The following is a 7869-nucleotide window of genomic DNA, read 5'->3' as shown; positions in this document are numbered from 1 at the left end:
ACTTAAAAGAATATGAAATTTAAAAAATAGTGATTTAAAAATGAGATGAAGTTATTTTGATATAAACATTGTAGCAAATACAGTAGAAACATATGTTTAGTAGTTATATCGATATAAAAATGTATTCATTTCTGGAGAAAAAAAACCATGGACAAATCTTGTTGTCGAATTATTTCGCGGGCGCGGGAGATCTAATGAAACGTCACGTCACTTGACATTCATTTCCAGCCGGTGCATGTGTATGCTGACAAACTCTCCAAAAGTAAGTACAGCTTTATAATTTTTTAAACGTTATCGTAGTTAGGTCATCTTCACACGCTACGTAACCATCCAATATATTAACTTCAAGCACGTTTTCATTTTACATGTGTATAATTCAAATGGATAAGTATTTCTTTAGTGTATTATGGTAAAGATAATTGCTATCGGCCTGAAAAGAAAGACATGTGGTATACTTTATGGTACTAAGAAACTACTACAAAAAATCAAAACAAATAGATAAAGCAGAGGTCCTGGGTTCGACTTTTAAGTTAATCTATTTATTTTTATCATGTTTATTACTAGAACATAGTTTCTTTTGATTACGGATTTGAAATTACCTTCATTCTAAAATAACTCTTAAGACAATTAAAGGGTGACTGTTTGTTTTTACATCGGTGATCGTTTGTTTTGCATCGGTGTCTGTTGATTTTGCAAAAGAGTCTGTTGATTTTGCTTTAAGCTGGTCGTATTTTAGCATGTTTTTAAAAATTAGTTGTTCGTTTTGCATTAACGTCTTTTTAACCCTTCCACTGCACATAACATTCTCAATGCTATACCATACTGATAAAGTACTGTTTCTGATATTCGGAAAATGGTTCATCTAAAATTCTAATTGTTGTTTCAGATGAACATCCTTCTGACAGGAGTGTGTTTACTACGAAGTGTATGTTGCATCAATGAAATAGTAAGAAATCAACTCATAACACATTATTTTCATTTGGGATACAAGTGCAGTGGGATAATTGGATTTATGTTCTGTATACATGGTATATCTTCAAGCTTACGAAATTTAATACGCATTCTTCGTAAACTGGGTCTACAAAGGAATAACGTTGAATTTCCGTTAATCGAAATCATAAAGGCTAGCTATTTGTTTCCTTCATCAAGAAGGATATATTAACTTAGGATATAGAGCGATGTGGAAACTGCTGAAGGTCTTACGCAAGGAAATAGCCAATCAAACTGAACTTAGCAATTGTAGTTCCATATATATAGAGACAATTTCTTTTCTTTCTTCCTTTTTTGGCACCTTATTTTAGGCCTATAATATTGATTTTGGACTCAGTGGCTAGGAGAATTATTACTTTAGGGGAATTGTCACACTAATTTCAGTGGAACTATTTTTTTAGATGCGCATGATGCAACTTCCTGGATGGTGCTGAGCCTGTTTGTCAACATGTGGAACCCACGTGTATTTGGGGGTAGGTATGTTTACTCTCAATTATCTCTCTTAGAAACCGCTTAAGGCGTTATTTTTCTGATCTAAAATTTTTCTTGAAGCATTTCACTAAAATTTCTCTTTCATGAATTATATGCTGAGAGTATAGTTAATTAATTAACTGAATTAAAGCTATATAGTAACATATAGTGAAATTAATTGCTTGTGTGAGACCTTAAGAGAAACATGTAACTTTTATTTAAACTGCATTTTTTCGAATTTCAGGAGTTGTCTCCCTTGTTAAAGATCAACAATGGCGGATAAACAATGCGGGATGCTGTCTTGTCACCAACGGTGAAATTTGACACCTGTGTACCCGTATTTCAGCCAATCGTCTCAGTCCTCTTTGTTGTGTACATCAGACAGGTAAGAAAATCAAGATAATTGTTTGCAATCATTTTAATAAGATAAACAATGAAAAATATAACATATTTACATGAACTGAGCACCCCATAAAAGGACATTTCACATTTTACACACTCATCATTCACACATTACCATACATTCAGTGCACATTATTTAAACAGAGCAATTATTGAATGTAATACAAAATTCATATGATAGGTATAATATAACAAATATTTCAAACATGCTAACTACACCCCCCCCCCAACCCAACCCACCTATGATAACACCCCCCCCCCCCCCCCACTTAACTACTTCCTGTTTAACTTTGGATCTGTTAGTGACTTACTATAAGTGTCTTTAGACTTTTTATCATAGAGCTGATATCTTTTAGATCTAGATCTGTAAAATTTTCTTTTGTATTTATATTTTAAGAGTTTTTGTTTCATTTTAAAGTAAGTTTGCCTATTTTGCTGTTGTTTTAGATGATGGACCACTCTACTTCCTTTTACAACAGGTGCCCCTACAGATTCACAAAGTTCCAATGTTGAATTTCCATGACCCCGATTGAGTGAGTGCACAACTTTATGTATTCTACTTTCAAAATTTCTACTACTTGTAATACATTTTGGATTTGATTTTAAATATGCCCTATTAACAGATTCAGATTTTTGTGTACAAGTGTGATATTTAATTCTATCAAGATTATTAGGTCCCAAAGTCAGATTTATACAGTCTTTTAACAAGCACATGTCTTCTTCTGTCATGCTTAATTCGAAGTCACGAGGCAACACTGAAGAGTTCCACTTGTTGTTTTTCAGTCCGCGACAGGAGAAGGAATGAAGTTGGCAGGACTTTCCGCACTGTCCTTGGTAGCAGCTGATGATGGAACGGACAGCAGTTGACATGGCCCGTTTCATCAAAGGTAAGTCACCGGAGTAGTGTTTGTAGCAGTTTTCGTACTCGGTCCTGCATCTAAGCTTCAGGTCCAGGGCAAATCTCCTCTGCATGGATTCTCTCATAGCTTTTGTTCTTCCAGGAAACATGTGACTGCTGAATGGAGCTTTAGCAGTCTGTTTTCTCTGAGAGTCAAAGAAGTGGCGCAGGTCTTTGAGGTTTTCAATCATATGCCCTTGCTTTTCAGATGCACCGGAAGCAGCAGCACTATCTCCATCACTGGTGAAATGGGAAATGATGAGTGGACGGTCATCACTTTGCAGCTCACTGATGCATTCCGCAGCCCATCTCTTTTCGTCTCCAATGGTGGTCTCTGGAGGAATGGTTGCAGTGCAGCCTTCATGTCCGGGGCAGGTAACTTCCTTTCCCTTGACTCTAAGATAGGTGCCTTTCTTGCACAGTTTATTGCCACAAAACACTGCCACAACATTCTTCTTCTTGGTAACATTTTCACTTAAAGTGTATGTCACTTGTGTGGCAGCTTGGAATGGTGTTTTCCCTATCGCACTGAAGGTGGCATTGTTATACCGGGCATCTCCTTCCGCTCTTATAGGTGTATTGGCAAGTCCACATTTCTCGTTAAGCTCTTGAATGTCCTGCCTTATTTTCTTCATGCTGTTTTTGTTCACGTCAGTGATGATTTTGCCTACTTTGTTGCAGGTCTGATGAATGTTGGTGGCTGATGCTGGTTCGATGTTTCCGCCAAGAAGCATACCACGCATACCCTCTGTTGTAAGGCTGGTACCCAAGTGACCGACAGCCATGGCAACTTTAAGCTGTGCCGCTCTCCGTCCCCTTCCTGATCGACTGACTTCCTCGTACAGCTTTTCACGGTGACTGGTGTAATGGCACTTCTTACATGGAATGGAAAGGATCCATGCCAGGCCTCTCTTTTCCTCCCCATGCTGGTTCCAGTCCAGTGAACCGTCACAGTCCGGGAATTTCTGTGAGTGCTCTTTAAATGCATGGTTCCATAGTTTAGCAGTTTTTTCTTGATGGAGCACTTTGTAAAGTCTGGAATTAGGGTTCGGTGACTCTGCATCCGTGTAGGAGTCTACCAGTTGCACTTCACTGGGCCCGGGTCGCAAAATCTTCATTTGACTGTCTCTACGCTCAGCATCGCTTATTGTGAATATTCCATCCTTCTGCTGCTGTACGACGTCCTGAAACTCTTCTTTACTCAGCCTTCTTATAGGACATAGACACTGTACTGGACTGGTGGTCCCTGTACTTTTCTGGCCCTTGTTGTGAGGTATGTTTCCTTTTTTGTACTGATGTTGATGCAGCCACTTTGGTCCTTTCTTTGGCATGATTTATATTGAACTGTACACTTGTAGACTTTTTTCTAATAATGTGATGTTGTGTGTGGTGCAAGTTTTTATGTATTGTAAACTTTCATACTGTTTATTTATTTTAGAGCTGCCATGTCTTCTAAGAGGAACCCCCATCTTTGATGACTGATGGAAAAGCCTCATCACCCCCCATTGCTTAAGAACCTCTTATCTTAATCACTAGCCATTAATCAATGACCACCGTTATCAAAACTCCAAGGTACATTATTGAAGACTCTTCTGGCACCATTTTTTCCAGTCTCTGTCTTTGTCTTAGAATTAAAATTAACAACTTTTTGCTAATTATTTCCAATATCTAAGTCATTTTCCTGTTTCTTAGCTAATTAATGTCTATTAATTAGAGATGAATTTTTTTTAAAGCACATACACATAAACTCTAACATTTCAGGGTTCATTTCATTCCAAGCTCTTTTCTCAATATCTCACTAATTAATTTTTATAGAGTTTTAAAAAGATGAACTGTAGATGAATTTTAACAGAAATTTACTCCAGAATTCAGCAAGCTGTTAAGAAGAGTTATCTCCTATTTTTAATCCCTTAGGGTCAAAATTAGATTTTCATACACTAGCATATAGGTGATAGATACCTACTAGACATTTTCTGCAAATTTAATTAAATTTCATAAACTTTTAGTTGTCTTAAAGGTCTTACGCAAGGAAATAGCCAATCAAACAACTGAACTTAGTCAATTGTAGTTCCATATATATAGAGACAATTTCTTTTCTTTCTTCCTTTTTTGGCACCTTATTTTAGGCCTATAGTATTGATTTTGGACTCAGTGGCTAGGAGAATTATTACTTTAGGGGAATTGTCACACTAATTTCAGTGGAACTATTTTTTTAGATGCGCATGATGCAACTTCCTGGATGGTGCTGAGCCTGTTTGTCAACATGTGGAACCCACGTGTATTTGGGGGTAGGTATGTTTACTCTCAATTATCTCTCTTAGAAACCGCTTAAGGCGTTATTTTTCTGATCTAAAATTTTTCTTGAAGCATTTCACTAAAATTTCTCTTTCATGAATTATATGCTGAGAGTATAGTTAATTAATTAACTGAATTAAAGCTATATAGTAACATATAGTGAAATTCATTGCTTGTGTGAGACCTGAACGTGAAGTGTAACGTCCGGACAACGCAGAATACACAGTTTGTTCAAAGATTTGAGAGACGCAGGCCTTTTGAACACCGCTTTACAAGTAAATTGTCTGCGATTTTCGTTTTTGCCAATAATACGACATAGGCTTGAATTATTCAAAAAATTATGGAATTCGCATAGAATAAGATCACAAAGAAATTCTGAAGTTCCCTGTGGTATACCGGATGTGCTATATAATCAAGCTATAATGTTTGGGGATACAGATTACTCCTTAAGTGTGCCATATAGCAGCGAAGATCTCAACATTTTAAGTCAACTTAGCACCGATGCACCCACGGAAAGAGGATGTTCTGATAACGTTTGGTACGAGTTGGAACATCAATGCAATTTAAATTGAGACGAATGCAAAAGACCTGTTTCTGACAACGTTGACGATGCATTGCTTTTATTTAAAACACTGCTTTCCATTCTTTTACTCAGTGTTAAACAAATCTAGTAAATGTCAGATGTAAAAGATTTTTTAAAATAAACAATGTGTATCTTAGCAGCATGTGACTGTTTATTTGAGAACGAACTAGCGTAGACAAAAACCCAACTTGAAGCATAACTTTTATAAATATATTAGCCACATGTAAACAAAATATAACTTGACCCTTGTTTTCATTTTTAAAAAATGAAAGCTCTGCATCTTGCTTCTCGATAACCGAAATACAAATTTTGGCTGACCATTAAAATACTTAATGGTGCATTGTAAACTCTAAAAAAGGATTTTTTAATGTTCAGCTCAAATAGTGATTATGCCCACTCTAATATATGTAATACATATACATGATATAAAAGTTTAACTGAGTATGGCCATGATTATAGCTAAATGTTTTTTTTTTAATTCTGTTTTCCCGATTTTAATGAACAGAATGTTAAACTAAGCTAAGATTTGAATATTACTTGTCATACGTCATTACGAATATATGGTCTCATGCCATTTTTGTTATTTCGTGGAGGTTGCTTACACAATGTGAAATGCGACAAATACTTTAAACAGTTTATTGTTTATATAGTTATCTTGAAAAAAAAAATCTGAATTCATTAAATATATATATTAGAATTAAAATAAACAATAACATGATACGAGCCACATTTACACATTAAGAAGAGGTCAATAGGCCTTAACGGTCACCTGAGTACCATAGCTCATACACAAACTTGTCGAGGAGTTTCATACATGCATTTAATTAAGTTTCATTCTGGAGTAGAAAAAAAAAATAATATTGTAATGAAGGACTATGAAACCTATAATTTGAGCGAAAAAGTTAAGGATCATAATGGAGTGCATGACCTGATATTGAAAAGGTACAAGGCTTTGATAGAAAATAATTTTACCATATTAATTTTGTTTACATTAGTTCAATATACCGGTAACATTCTTTTTCAAGCTGATTTATCTATCTTCTTAATCATGTTAAGTAAAAATAAACAGATCCTAACGTTTTCCACGTTCATGTTCGGTCTTAAACTGGAGTTTTCACTTCAACGTTCAAAATGTATACAAAAGCTTTGTTTACAGAGCAAAGAATTGGAAACTTTGTAACTCGCTTATAACTCAACGAATGACACTTATATTCTGGTTGCCTAATAAAAATGACTTACTGAGGCTTATCGGGAAAATAAATTTTGACCAAAATCGTGACCATGCCCCTTTAACAAGTCTATTTGTTTACTTACATTTGTAAAAAGTTCAAAAACTGTTTTTGTTTCAAATGATTAAAATACTTGCATAACTCTTTTAATCCAAAAATTTTTTTATAACATTATATTCAATGATTGATAAGATATGTAGGTGACATGAAATATTATACTTCATTATTTGCCTCTGTCATTATAATTAGCATACGTTGACTTCCTCAAATCATTTTCTCAATCATTACCTGCAAGCGAGGAGCCTCATTGTCATTAAATGTAATTTTAGATCCGGGGTTTGCTCTGAATGACTGCAATGAGCTAATGATAAAATCGACGCTAAAATAAAAAAAAAGATAACATTATTGGAAAACGACTTTATTACAACTCTTTTCAATACAAATCCAAAAATACAGCAACGACAGTTTGATTTTGGCATTGGGAACTAGATGTTAAATTTTAAAATTCAGTAAAACTAGCACATGGGGCTTTGTATTTGCAGGACCATTGAATGTATAAAATAAACAATATCATTTAATAAGATCAAACAATCTGTGAAACAAAACCTATCAGCAACAATGTGCCTTGCAAGTTTGTTCATACAAGAGTAAACATGAGGTGTAAAAAATACACCCGCTTCAGTATTGGTTTCTCTATGAATTATTTATGTTGTTAAACATCATTGGAAAAATTTAACATTACTCACAGGCTAAAGTCGAACATAATGTTGTTACAATTAACAATAGAATGAATAGAAATTACCTGAATTTCAAACCAAATGTGTGGTTTTCTATACAAATATAAAAATTGTTCAGTCATGCTGTACCGAAAAAGGCAAATTTCACCAGTCCACAAAGTATTTTAAACAGCCTCATGCAAGAAAGATTTGGTGTGAAATAATGAAGCCTAAATAAAATGGTCTATAATGGATTAGGTAAAATACCTTTATACCGTTCAAAGA

At 34.9% G+C, this 7869-nt stretch overlaps 1 long non-coding RNA gene across 1 annotated transcript; it reads left to right on the top strand.

Moving 5' to 3' along the window:
• Positions 1-1318: 1318 nt before the first annotated feature.
• On the top strand, positions 1319-3493 carry LOC136273820 (uncharacterized). Its single transcript, XR_010712076.1, has 5 exons — positions 1319-1463; positions 2311-2396; positions 2647-2750; positions 2970-3136; positions 3443-3493. It is a non-coding gene; the product is annotated as an uncharacterized lncRNA (long non-coding RNA).
• The last annotated feature ends 4376 nt before the right edge of the window (positions 3494-7869 follow it).

Source organism: Magallana gigas, chromosome 1 (genome assembly GCF_963853765.1).
Source record: "Magallana gigas chromosome 1, xbMagGiga1.1, whole genome shotgun sequence".
Classification (NCBI taxonomy): domain Eukaryota; kingdom Metazoa; phylum Mollusca; class Bivalvia; order Ostreida; family Ostreidae; genus Magallana; species Magallana gigas.
Note: the sequence above shows the minus strand (reverse complement) of the source record. Positions and strands in the feature narration are given on the sequence as shown.